The sequence below is a fragment of the Filicampus tigris genome, chromosome 13 (assembly GCF_054856515.1).
Source record: "Filicampus tigris isolate MCC_2025a chromosome 13, RoL_Ftig_1.0, whole genome shotgun sequence".
Lineage (NCBI taxonomy): Eukaryota > Metazoa > Chordata > Actinopteri > Syngnathiformes > Syngnathidae > Filicampus > Filicampus tigris.
Genome location: NC_141229.1, coordinates 16,764,683 through 16,778,693, shown reverse-complemented (window position 1 = coordinate 16,778,693; position 14,011 = coordinate 16,764,683). Strand labels below are relative to the sequence as shown.

At 40.5% G+C, this 14,011-nt stretch overlaps 1 long non-coding RNA gene across 1 annotated transcript in view; it reads left to right on the top strand.

Annotated features, from left to right (window-relative positions):
- LOC147137773 (uncharacterized) overlaps nucleotides 1–13,737 on the top strand; it is a 34,355-nt gene extending 20,618 nt beyond the window's left edge. The window contains exon 3 of the long non-coding RNA XR_015089426.1: nucleotides 13,592–13,737. This is a non-coding gene — a long non-coding RNA (uncharacterized LOC147137773). The remainder of the gene's footprint in view (nucleotides 1–13,591) is intronic.
- The last annotated feature ends 274 nt before the right edge of the window (nucleotides 13,738–14,011 follow it).

Here is a 14,011-nt window from a genome sequence, read left to right as displayed (position 1 = left end):
ATCGAAATTGTATGTTACTTAGTCGTAAAATATTGGCTCTTTTCTACCATTATGTGCAGTTAGCCATTTATTCCTACACTCTATAAAAAAGTATCTTCCCAGCAGACTGTGAACGAGATATCTAGCTGACGAGCTAGCTCGATCGTGGTGGGGTTCTTCTCCAATACGTCAGCGCCTCTCTCCATGTTGTTTTTGCCTGGCCCTCCTCACATACCAAAGACGCTTATGGGGAACATTAACTCCTTAACGCTCTACTATGTTTACTGTGTTTACTTGTTTAATTTACCAAACATTTTTTTTTGCTCATTTCCAGGGCCTGAAAGAAAAAAAACATTGTAGATTGAAGTCTGTGTGCCTATTCACTAAGTAGAACAAAGTGCCATTCTGCTGTTGCTGCTTTATTTTGGACTCTCCTTTGACACTTGACACTTCTACTCCCTTGACTGCGTTCACCCACTGTGTACCCCGATTTGACCTTCCGGTCCAACCCCTTAAATTATCCTCTGCTAAGGGCAGACTTGCATGATACTTTATTGCTGTTTGGACAAATACAATATCTTTAAGTCCCCCAAACTTATATAGTACAAAACCATGTTGTAATCAATGGGTGCAATGAAATGTATGTGTTTTTTAAATTAGCTTTGTGAAACATCAGTTTGTGGGAGCAAGGGGGCAGAGAAGGTGGTTATACCAGAGCTTGTGAGCCGAATACTTGATAAATGACCAACCTAAAAATTAATTTATCAATGCGGAAGAGGGATACATTTCTTTTGATCGGCTCCCGCAGTCCAGAGGTTTCCCGGAACCCATGGATGACGGCGGTCAGCCAGAAAGGCTCACCTGGCTGGTCGCACTGTCGGGTTTATGCTGATGAATGTTGAAAATTAAGATTGCAGGCAGAATTTAGAGGGGTGGTTCAGCAGGAGGATCCACCTGGAACATTATAGCCTCTACAGGCTGTGCATCTGGTGCAGAAGACACACATACTTATTGACTTGACTTCGCCAGGGACCAGGGTAGGGACCCTGACATTCCACCTCTTCTCATCCCCTAGCAACATGTACATCTGGGAACTGGGTGGTCACCCCCAACAGTGGTTGATGTGGTGTACCATGACCCTTTCATATCTTATTTTGTGTTGTTACAATCATGTTATTAGCCTCCATGCACTGAGTCACAACAGCACAAACAGCACAAAACAACACAATTTGTCATCCTTAAAAACAAATGGCATTCTTTCATGCTTCCACCCAACAAGTAGTTGGCAATAGCTGCTGTTTATTCAATTTTCATTACATAATTAACTTCCCAAAGGGAAACTTTTCTCTGTAATTTTTTGTTTATGAAAATGATGGGCTTGGCTTACTTTGTGACAACACAGTGACCTTTTTTGCATGCAGTTTTCCATGCACTGTAAAAATGTGTAAAATGTGTTTTTTCTTTTTTGTGGTTAATGCTGTGCACATACAACTTGTGTTTGTGTACTTTACTAAAAACCAGACTTAAAGCGGAAATCAACCCAAACTCATATTTTCAAGAATATGTTCCCAGCAGGCCCACTAGTTGAAACACGTTATTCTGATTAATATTTTGTGGAACATGAGTTAAGCAGCAAAATCCACCCTTTTTAGCCATCTCAGGGGCGATCATTTTGTCACTTCTGTCGACTGAAAATGACATCACAACTGCGCAGGGCTCAGGTAACGACCAATCACAGCTCAGCTTCAGAAAATAGGTCAGCCGTGATTGGTCGTTACCTGAGCCCTGAGCAACTGTGATGTCATTTTCAATCGACAAGAGTGTTAGCCAGAGATGGCTAACAACGGGTGGATTAACTCTTATTCCACAAATGCAATATTTATCAGAATGCCTTGTTTCAACTAGTGGGTTTGCATAGAACATATTCTTGAAAAAAATATGTTTGGGTTGACTTGCACTTTAAGTAACACTGCAAAGCTAATGTTGACTTTGAACTTTTACACAATATTGGTAATCTTTTTTAGCTATTTGAGATTTTTTTGTGCTCGTGTGCCGCACTCGCTCACCTCCCATGTATCTCCTGGGGGCTTAGCCCACCCCTGTCCATAAAAACTAGTGACACCCCACCCTGGTTCCAGTTTAACTTGTTGTCTCAATGTTAGTATAAGATATATTTTACTGGTTTACTTACGCGATTCTGACTTCGGTGTGGTACCAAGATGAGAGTCAGAGCCAAAGTTAGAGGCAGCACAGGAAGATAGAAGACAGCACACAATCAACTGTACTCCGTATATTCCATGTTTTATCATATTTGAATTGCAACCTATTTTGAACAATATTATTTTAACGTGTTGCACTGAGCAGTTGACTGGTCTTTTTAGCCGTTGGGATCACAGGCACACACAAACCCATCCACCACGATAAGGCGGCGGCTCGTGAATAGGTTAAAGACATCATTGTGTTAATTTAATGTTTATCCAGTTGTGCCTGTTAAATAAGGAAGTCGTGAAATACTGTAGCAAATGAGTTCCTCTTATATATTGTATGTTAGTAATCCTGCAGCTGGCACGGCTGCAATGAAAAACAAGAATCAGTGTGTCCAAGTATGGGGGAACAGGACCAAGTGCGCTGCGTAAGAGAAGGTTTAGAGAACTTACACCCATCCAGAAATGTGGAGCCGTTTTCTTCATTCTGTTACATAACCAGTGGAAGTATTCCTGACCAGACTGGGACGATGGTTTGATGTCACTGCCATTCACAGTTATTTATGACCGTTTGTGTTGGACTGATACTATTAATATTATGCCAGATTTGTGTGGATAGCAAAGTAGTGAACCTGTCATAGTGGGGGAATATTTTTTGTTCTTCAGGAAGAATGAGGGTACTCATGGCTACCTTTTAACCTTAGCTTAGTCTGGAGGATAGATTGTGAGGACTTTCAAAACGTATATGCCTGCTCAGTAGTTCGGGGAGCAGTATACATAGATGGAGGCACGGTAAGTTGCTAATGGCGGTAATAGAACAAATAAGACTTTATATGACATTCATCAAAGGTCAAGATTTAAATCCTAGACAATTAACTGGTCTTTTTTTGTTGGAATCAAATATCATATGACATGCAATCAGCATCATGTCAGCATGATAAATGTTTCAGTATTGTGATTTTTTTTTTTTTTTTTTGGTGGGGGTTACTAGTGGTGCGTGACTGGATGGAAAAAACGTTGTACTTCCTTAGGGTTAAATTTGAACGTATTCTAAAGTTACTAAATACGGTTCCTGTCAGGATGAAGCTAAGGGGACCAAACAAGGAAGTGTTCACTCCTGTCTCTCATTTCCCCTCATTCCTCTCTGCTGGTCTTATTTCAAATTCAATTATACGCTCTAAAAGAAACTGAAAGTGCAATTTGGCTAATTTGATACTGTATCAATAAAGCGATAATATCAAAATACAGCGACGATGAGGCATTTATTGTAGATGAATAGGTGAACACTTTAAATAAACAGCTCCCTTGCACACGGAAATGAAAAAAAAAAGTTTTTTTTCTCTCTTTCATGGTACCGCCATTTTGTCCCTCTCCTTGTAGTATCTCATTAATCCAAGTATTGAAATCTTAACATGTTGGGATTGTTTAACATGTCAAAAACCAAAGCTCAGTGTGCTCTTTTTGTCCCTTTCTTTTCTTTTCTTTTTTTTCCTTTCTTTTCTTTTCCTTTCTTTTCTTTTCTATTATTTTCTTTTCTGTAATTTGACAAGAAAATATAAAGTTATGAAAACTGAAAGGGGTCAGATTTAAATCAGCCGTATGCACATTTTTATTTCCTTTTATTACCATTGAAGCTCTGAGTTTAGGAAAGAAAAACAGAGAGGAAGTCTGACTACACATGTAAGACATTTTGAGAGCACTGCACGCTGTAATCAAACATCAGTAATCAGTATTCAGGTTGACTCCCAGCTCCTTTTTCTGATGCTTCTCAGCTGCAGAGGCAGAGCGCAACCTTTATTGTGGCAGCTCCTCAGTCCCAATCTGGACAAACTCTTAAAAGTCCCCCCAAAAATTGACAGCTGGCAATCAGAGAAAGCCAGGGGTGCCCCTTTTTCTCTGAGATATACCAAAAATACCAGCACAGCTGAAAGTGCAAACAAACTGGATTTTTTTGTAGGAAAGCTGTCCACCCTTATGTTTCCTAAAATAAAAATGAAAGAACCCAATAATTACATTTGGGCTTGACTCAAATAGTGTTTACTTACACAAGCTAACACCCTTTGCACCTGCCGGAGAGCTGAATTGTACCACCACAGTACCCTCAAATATTTGCATGCACACTTTGAAAAAGAAGCAAAAAAAATATTCATATTCATTTAACACAGGGTAGGCTGTGAGTAGGCTAATGATATGCTTTGTCAATGAAACAATTGAACTGTAAAATGGAGATTGCATCATGGGTCATGACAAAAAACAAACAAAATGACCTTTACCTCTGAGTGTGAATGGATAACAGATTTATATTTTACAGAGAGATTCTTGGCAAATATATTGACAACTAATCTACAGTATTGCACTGTGAGTAAAAGGTAAAGCTACAGTACATTTCCAATCGGGCAATGACTTACGGCCCTCGGTCCAGGGATAACCATGATGCGAGACTGGTTTTAGATTTATTTTGTTCGGACAAAAACATTTCCGATAAAGAGAAATTATCTTACATCGCTGACAGTTTCGCCTGTCACTCCAGCCTACCGTCAAAGCTGTCACCACTTCCTAACAGCTGATCGGGTCAGGAAACCTTCAAAATAAATTTCACAGGCCTGATCAAGTGCGAGCCCTGAGGTTGGTTTTGTTGTATTGTATAATTATTTGGGTCCAACAGACGACAAGTCTGCAAGCATTCAACAAGTTACTTATTTTCCACACTTCCCCTCCTTCACACTTCCCGGCCTTCAAAATAAAAGCATGCCAGAAAACCACTACACAGCAGTTTTGCTACGGCGTATTTCCGGAAGTAGGAAAGTGCATGATGTGCCATACTTAAGTGCTGCACGCAGCTTGAATATACTCCCGGACACAAGTTGTTTTGAAAGAAGCCTAAAAAGAAGCCTTTCACCGAGTAGGCTGAGATTAAATTTGGCCGCCTAGCGAGCACGTCACAAGCATGAGGGCCGATGAGTGGGCCGGATTAAAATCCACTTGCGGCCATGTTTTGTCCATCCATTTTTAAAAATTTGTCACCCCCAAAAATGGGCATCCAGTCGGGCCGGGGGGTCCGACCGGTCCGGCCCGGGGACGGACTGCCCAGCTCTGCCAAATACCATGGCAACGTAGTTAATACAAACTAAAACAGTGATGGCCCAACTTGACGAATGTAACATTAATTGCAGTAATATACATTTACACACCACTATGGAATTTCCTGTTCCCTCCTTGTGTCTGTCATGGTCTTCAAAATGTTTGTTGTTGTGATTCTTTGCTTGTTTCATCAACGGTCACCACAGCAAGTTACTCGCATTATTTGTTTGGCACAGTTGTTATGCCCTTCCTAAGGTCTCTATTTATTAAAGAATAATTAAGTCATTCTCTCCAACGTTTATGTATGGTGGGGGAAAACAAATTCAAATTCCATTGTCAATCAAGACTGACTTTGCAGATTCCGCTGTGTTCATATCTTAAAACCACAAATTCCAACCTCATGGTGGCACCACGGGAGCATCTGGAAAATGAATCTGCGGAACTTTTGGGTGGCTGGCAGGGTTAAAAAAAAAAAACGTTTTTCCCCTTCTTCCTAATAGGCCCCCTTTCCTCAGTTACGGAAGTTCAGAAATGTCCCCTGACAGCAATGGCATGACCTTGTGTAATATGACAAGAATTATTGGACGGTATGGTCCAAAACATTGGCAGTCATTGCATGTTGCAAACAAGCATGTTAAATCAGTGTCGTGTCATCAACTATCTAAGTCGGACAATGTGTTAAAGTGGGCCGTCAGTGATCTGAAGATATAAGGTGAACACGTAATGTCTGAATGTGAAAAACTGAAAGGAAATTTAACAATTGCAACGTCATTTCTCATTATCCAACCAGGGATCACACTTCCCAGCTGCAATAACACGCACACACACACACCCCCACACACACACACACACGCACGCACTCAAAGATCCAACTCAGAACTGGAACATCTGCTTGAAACATTTAGTCAAACTCTTATTTCGTTCTTCCAAACAGTGACACTGGACTTCTTTGAAACAATGAATTTAAAGTGACAGAATTGTTTTAAAAACATCTTTATACAGTTTATTGGTGTTTAGGGTGGTGGAATCACAGAGGTTTTCAGTTTGTACTTTGATATCCTTTAGTGAAGATGACTGGCCGCCTCTGCCACTCACAGAATCGTGGCAGCAAAGAGCCAAGTGGATATAGTGGTTTCCGCAGCGCATGCAGCGTTGTCAGCGTCTGCAAAGCTGCACGGCGTGAGTGATCTCAGCCTGCATGAAAATGTGCAAAAACGGTCAAGGGACTCGTGTGCGCTCTCTTCTTTCAACTCAGGCTAAAGTTTAACTGTTGTCTGTACAGCATACAAGCGTGTGGGATGCTTTGATAGAAAGTGGCATGATGCCCAATGTCAACAGCAGATTATATGTCTTGAACATCTGTAGAAACTCTTAAGGGGTCCCACGCACGGGACATTTGGGAGATCCCAATGCGTCCTCGAGCGTTGATGCCAAACAACCATCCCCTCACTGTGAGTAATTTCATAAGCACATCAGCAGACTGTTAAATATTATGTAAAAATGAAGCTTAACACTTCCAATGAACATATAGCAGCACCTCAAAATTTAAACTCCCCCAGTCATTTGGGGAATTTGAATGTCGACCAAAATGTTCAAGAGAGATATTCCTTAAAAGCTTGTCAAAAACTCTGATGGATCATAGTGTATGTCAGTTGTACCTCACAAATGCTCAGCTCAGCCACTATCAAAGCATTAACTCCAAGCAGCAGACTCTGGTGGCAATGCACTCCAAAAATTGTTTGACAATAACAGCAGAAGACTTCTGCTTGTTCCAATGGGGTGTCCAGCATTGCCTGTTGTATTTCAGTGCCATGCCAGCCAGCCATGATGCAACATTCAGCTGGTCAGTCTTAGTAGAGCCTCAAGGGTGAGTTGGCGTGGTAAAGGACTGTAAGCCTAAAAAGACAAAGCTCGCTTGACGCAAGCCAGTTGGCCTTTGATTTTAAAGATAGTCTTTTGTTCAAATTTTATGCTGTAAAAAGGTTAACTTTTATTTTCACACTTGTTGCAGTTAATGTTTTTTTTTGTTTGTTTGTTTTATTGTTCAAGAGAAGCCAACCCAAACATTTTCTTTGCAATAATATGTTCTATGCACCTCCACTAGTCTAAAGACGGCATTCTGATTAATATTGTGTTTGTGGAATCTGAGTTGAGCAGCAAAATCCACCCGCTTTTGTCCCTCCCAGGGGGCAGAAATTTTGCTGTCGACTGAAAATGACATCATATTTCCTCTGGGCTCAGGTAACAACCAATCACGGATCACCTGTTTACTGAAGCTAAGCCATTTAACAATTTAAAACTGTTATGGCCACAGATCATGTGTCAGAGCGTCCATATAATTACTCACTGTACGGGAGTCACAGCTGTCATTGTTTTATTTGCAATAGTCCAGTGGGTCTCCAACTACCGAGCCGCTGCCCGGCACTGCATGGTTCCTGGGCCGCACAGATGGGAGAAATTAAAAAAAATTTTTTAAAAAGTACAGTACTTCCAGTTTATTTATTATCCGAGGCTGGAAAACATTTTATTTTGAAAAGTGACTGGATTCCCTTTGTCTCAACCATCAATGACCGACTCTTAACGCATGTCAAGACTGTAACGCGTAACACTGATATTAAATGGACAAACTAGCAAATGAGTAAATTAAACAGACGTATTTGGAAAGATTCTTTGCAATGGGAAAAGGCCGAGTCAGAATTCAACACGAGAGCCTATGCCCAATAAGAAAAAGAAGGGTACATTTCACAGACAATACCAGAAGACCTACTTGAAATATGGATTGACTGCGACAGTGATTCCAACGCAGGAAGGAAGCCCGCTCTGCACAACAATATGTGCAGTCAATGCAGACTTCAAAACTGATTTGTCAACAAATGTAAGTGCCTTGATGGCATCATACTTTGGTGGCAGAGCGTCTCGATTGTGTCTGTTTGCGCGCCGGCAGTATCTTTGCCATTTTCGCCTTCCTCTCCTTTTTCTCCATCCACCGCTCAGCAGTAATGCGAAGTACAGCAGCTTATGCTTTTTATTTTAATGTATTTTCATTTATTTTTTTATACAAAGTATTTTGACGTAAATTTCGACTTTGAAATCCGTGAAATCCGACATACGCAAAAATCCTTGTTACATCGCCAGTGCAGGAACGGAACTCGTTCGTAAATTGAAGACTTCCTGTACTTTAAATTCGCTGACCACATCTTGCAATAAAAACAAAAAGTTGACCTGTATACTCTGCAAAGTTTGAGCTTTAACTAAGCGTATATTCTCTTCAACACACTGTCAAAAAGGAAGATTCAGCCACAATAACCTCATGCGCCACTATTGCACAAACAAAATGGAAAACGCAGAGTGCCAAACCAAAAAACAGGCGCCTTGAGCATGCGGTGAAACACAAAGTGCAGACATGCTATGAGGCCCAGGAGTTTGAAAATGTGCTTATTTGTGAAAGCAATCTGTTGTTTATTCTTGAGGTCCAACTTTCAGTTCAAATGTTGCATAATTTTCCTTATTTTCAATAACCTATTCATTGAATAGACGTCAAACCTGTCAGCAAGGTACTTAAATAAACTAGAGGAAACAATTATTTTGTCCTTCATATAAATCCTGACTGGATGATGCCGAACTGAACATCTCACTGTCTTCAGTGTTCTAAGAGGTAAGCATGGTTACTCAGTTTGCCAACAATGCATCACCCTTTCTTTGCTTCTAAGCCCTGCTGGACCTCATAGCACACACCTCTAAAAAAATACCTGGAAAAATCATTAAAACTTTGTGTTTATTTTGGATGACTTAGATGATCTCTTTCCTACTGACTGGCAGGATGAACACGGATTGCCGTTGCAGCAGTCCAGAATATTTATAGAGGCATTAGGGCTGAAATTAAGATATGGTCAATAAATAACAGGAGAACATAAACAAGGGGTGCGTTAGGCTGTAATGGCACAGGAAACGTTCTGTTATCAAAGTCTTTTAAAGGCTGGTGGCAGAAATGAGCCTAAAACAGACACAATGTTTTGCTTGCCCAATTTAGGGTGATGGTTCATGTAAAAAAAAAACGCCAGCATGTCCACCTTTTACTAATATTGCTAACATGTGCGACAACATCCTAATGTATCACTCAGTGACAGTAAATTCTTTGTGGCGCCTCAACATAATGTCTTTCCTTTTGCAGATACTTTTGTCATTGACTTTCTGCTGATTGTGTGCATTTGCGCATCAGTCTCTGATTAACATAATTGAAAATCCAGTTGAGGTGTATTCAGTTTGTTCGAGGCCTCCAACACATCTCCTGGAAATACAAGCTTTCTGAAAAACCGCAGGTTAAGAAAAGGAGGAAAATGTTCCAGCATGACATATGGAGGAGTTTAGGCAGTCTTGGCTGACACTGCCAGAAACCACTACACAACAAAAGTATATATTATTGAAAACTACTGCACTTGGTGAGTGCACGTGTGTCTTATGCGCCTCAGACCCTGTAATGAGTCTGTTTGTGATGTAATTGCTGGAATGTGTTTGAAACCGTAAGTTCTTATAGGACACCCATGTGGTGTCCTATAGTAAGGTTGTACATTATTGGTTTTAGAAGACAAAAAAATCATGTCAAATCATGATTTTTTTTTTTTTTGGTGAAGCCATTATTTTGTTGGCAGCACGCAACACAAATCGTGTTTTTAGAGTGATGGTGAAAGGGGAAACCTGAAGTTCATGCAGGAGGTCGAAGCGTGTGTATAAAAACTGCAAGCGGACCTCCACCGGTTGGCCGTGGAGACCACAGGTCTGTGAGGTTGGCACTTGAAGACTAGACTGCCTTCCACCCAAATCATACACGAACCATGTGTGACCATGCACCCCATGCACAGCGAGTGCGATGATTCCAAAAATATATAATACAGATGATAATTATAATAATCTGTTCAATTAATTGATTTCTGCAATGATTCCGAGATTTCAACACATGCCATTGTCATATTTGAGAATGAAATACAATGGCATCCACCACACGTCACACACGTCAGAATCTGCTTGTCTGCCCCTTGATTAAATTCACCGCAATACCCGTGCCAACAGTTAGACGTGGTTTCAGCAGGCGTGAAGTTTAGTCTACTTTCAGCCACCAAATTGTTATGCGTGCCAAGTGCATGTCAATGGCCCATCAAGGCTTGCGTCCACCCGGCAATCAGGTTTTTACACTTGAGCACAGTTGGGCTGTGTACGAATATTGAGCCTATAATGCAAAAAACACTCCTCTTCTATATACAACAACGCTATACGGTAAGGGCCCCCCCATTGGACAATTGCTGCAGTGCAAGGAATGGGTTTTTATTTGTTATCCATGTCTGAGCGCTATCCTGTGGTATCCAGGCAGCGTGTGCTGTGGTTTGGGAAAAGCTACTGGGGTCAGTGGCCAAGAAAACAAGTTCGGAGATAGCTGAATCTATTAAAAAGAGACTATAATTCATTTTAACATTCATCAACAGGAAGGTGGCTTCATTCCAAAATGGTTAATGTTTGAACCTAGACTGCTTGGCTTGGTTACAGTAAAAGCTGACAGGCAGTACATCAGCCTGCATGATAACCAGGGTACATTTTTTAGTTCACACTTTGCAATAATCTGTGACATATAATATAGACAGAAAGAAAACAATAAAATACATGGATTCATCACTCAGCCAAAGAATTATTCTGTACATTAATTAATTGTGTTTCCATTGACGTTGTGTTTATGTAAGAATGGCTTCAGATGTCAGCATTTGATAAATTGTGGTTTAATATCAAACTCTTCAAAAAGCAGTACATGTTTCCTATGTGGCATGTTTTAGCGAGACGAATGACAAATGTTGGGGGCTGGACATGCTGGAGACCCAATTGGCCATACGCCATCTCCCCAGGATGCCTCACTTTTGCTGGAGTGGAGAAGAAGAAATGCTTAGTCTTTACGCTAATGACGAACGATTAAATGCGGTAGCTGTCTCTCCAGCTTGAAGGCTTCCGCTGCTCGGCCCTCAAAAACACACATGTTGTGAATTAGCCTGATGGTTAGAGTCACAATGTGGAGTCTTCCATGAATAGATGCGGCCCTGGCAGACTTGTACTCATCTCCCGTTGACAGAGGGGAGTGGAAAATCTGTATCCTGTTAAATGTAAATACAGTCAAAATTTGAGCAGTGATCAGAGAGGAGCAGATCAGTAGCAATTATGGCCCGAGACATTTTTTTTTTCAACAAAAAACAGAGCTTTAGAAAAGTGATTGAAAGATAAATTAAAATGACAAGTTTTACGACTGAATGACACAACATTTTACCGAATAAAGACTGTTTCTAATTATTGAGGTTTTCACCGCATTGTGTTATTCGGTTCCATTGTTTGGTCCCCGACCTAACCGAGAGTATCAGTAAGGACGCATCCTCTGCATTGCATGAGTCACTTCTCGGATCAAAAATCTAAAATGACTAAGTGCTTGGTGTTACAGAGAAGTCAATAAAATTCATGATCAGATGATGCACAAAAGAGAGAATAAAACCAAGACTATGCCCAAGTGCTGGATCCAAACCACAAGCACACAAATATTAACCTTCAAACTGTTGTTGGTGACTCAGTAGAGTCAGGTTTGCTTCGGTCCGGACAGGTAATGCTACGGCCCTCTTGTCAACGTTTATTATTATGATCATCCCAATGAAGTCATCTAAAAACTCACCTTTTTGGGCTAGCGTGTGTATCTTGTTGAAAGCCTATGTATTCTACAGGTCCCCAGTAATTCCTGAAAAGTTTGAAAAAATTTGTTTCAGTTCCACCAATTGACAAAATTCAGAGTATACTTGTATCATCAGAGGATAAACGAAAAAGTACCAGAACTAATGCCTAAAACGGAAAAGGAAGTTGGCCATTTTTCATTTGAAGCAACCACTTTGGGCAAAATTCAGGGCTCTCGCAATGAAATTTGCCCAAATAAGATTTCTTGTCAACATCAGTGTTGCGGTGGGTGTGTGGGTGTAGCCTGGCATCAAAGTTTGATGATCATTTGGAGGATTTGCCTTGAAGAAAGGTGTGTAAGGGTCTGTTCATCACTTTTTGCAGCTTTAATATTATTGCATTCCTTCAAATATTGGACTTACCTAGTTTAATTGAAAGGAGGTCTTTAGTTGTATAAACACTTCTGTAAAGGTAGGGATAGGCACATGGATACCCATTGCTTGAGCAACAGGGATTTGATATATCTGTGTTGAAATTACAATTTTGAAGATTGCCGTTGGTCCAAGTCGATTGCGCCCCCAAGTTTTTTTCCCGTAAATAAACCTAACCGAATTAAAGTTAATTTAAATAAAGATGATTTTTTTCCCATTGGATTTTATTTCAAAACCAACTCAGCTTTACTGATTCCAAAATGTAACAACATTGATATCACAAGAAGCTATAGTACTCTTTTTATACACTAATTTACCTTATCATAAAATTGATTTTTTTATGCATTAAAACATCAAAGTAAACAAACCCTTTTGATAAAGTGGTTCATATATCCCAACAATATTAGACATTCTCTTTTGTGGAACAAAAAAAATATAAACTTTGTAAAACTTTTATTCACATTAAATTAACCTGTTGTTGTGACTGATCTGTATAAATGACATCCGTATGTAACACTAAACAACAGCCGCTGTTGATTCATTGAGATTTTTTGCTAACCAACAGCCGCTGTTGATTCATTCACATTTTTTGCTGTTTGACGCCACGGCGCCGGTAGGCAAATTGTCGTGTTCCAGTTACATTTTACTCGGCAATTGCAAAGGCATCTTGTCATAAAAAAAATCTAATTTTTCCTCGCCGCCATGAACTATTTTGTAAATCCGTGTATGAGCGAAAAATGAAGAAAAGTTGATTAAAAATAACATTCGTACTTGAATTTAAAAAACAGGATATTAGGATTTTTTTGGTATAAAATATTTTGTTAAGTACATCGATTAAATCGATCAATAACTTATCGTTACAATCCTAGTAGCTAGCCACCACCTGATAGTCAGCCGTCTTGACAGTGAACAGCAGCAGTAATGGAAGATCACCTTAGATCCCCTTATCCCCGTCCATCAGGCGAGGCTCTTGTGTGGTTGGCACCGGAGAAAGCGGAGTGGTAAGATCCATCCATCCATCCATTATCGATACCGCTTATCCTCACAAGCCTATCCCAGCTGTCTTCGGGCAGTAGGCGGGGGACACCCTGAATTGGTTGCCAGCCATTTGCAGGGCACACAAAGACAAACATCCGCACTCAGAATCACACCTAGGGGCAATTTAGAGAGTCCAATCAACTTACCATGCATGTTTTTGGAATGTAGGAGGAAACCTGAGTACCCGGAGAAAACCCACGCAGGCACGGGGAGAACATGCAAACTCCACACAGGGAGTCCGGGGCCGGGATCGAACCCACGACCTCTGAACTGTGAAGCGGACGTGCTAACCAGTCGATCACCGTGCCGCCCAAGTGGTAAGATGATGCGTAGAGAGGTCTGGATCACTATTAGCATCAGTGGAAGTTAAAAGCTGATCCGCTGGTAACAACTGGATGCTCAGTTTAAGGTATAGTGACTGCAGAAATAAAGTTGTTTATGATATGCACAGGTATTAAAATCATTCCATTGGTAATGGTCAGTACAGACCACTATGCAAATATAATCCATGCTTGTCTTTAAATTTCGTTTCATACGATGGCTGCTCAAAGTCTACATGGACATCTGGCAACACTTTGAGATATTTTT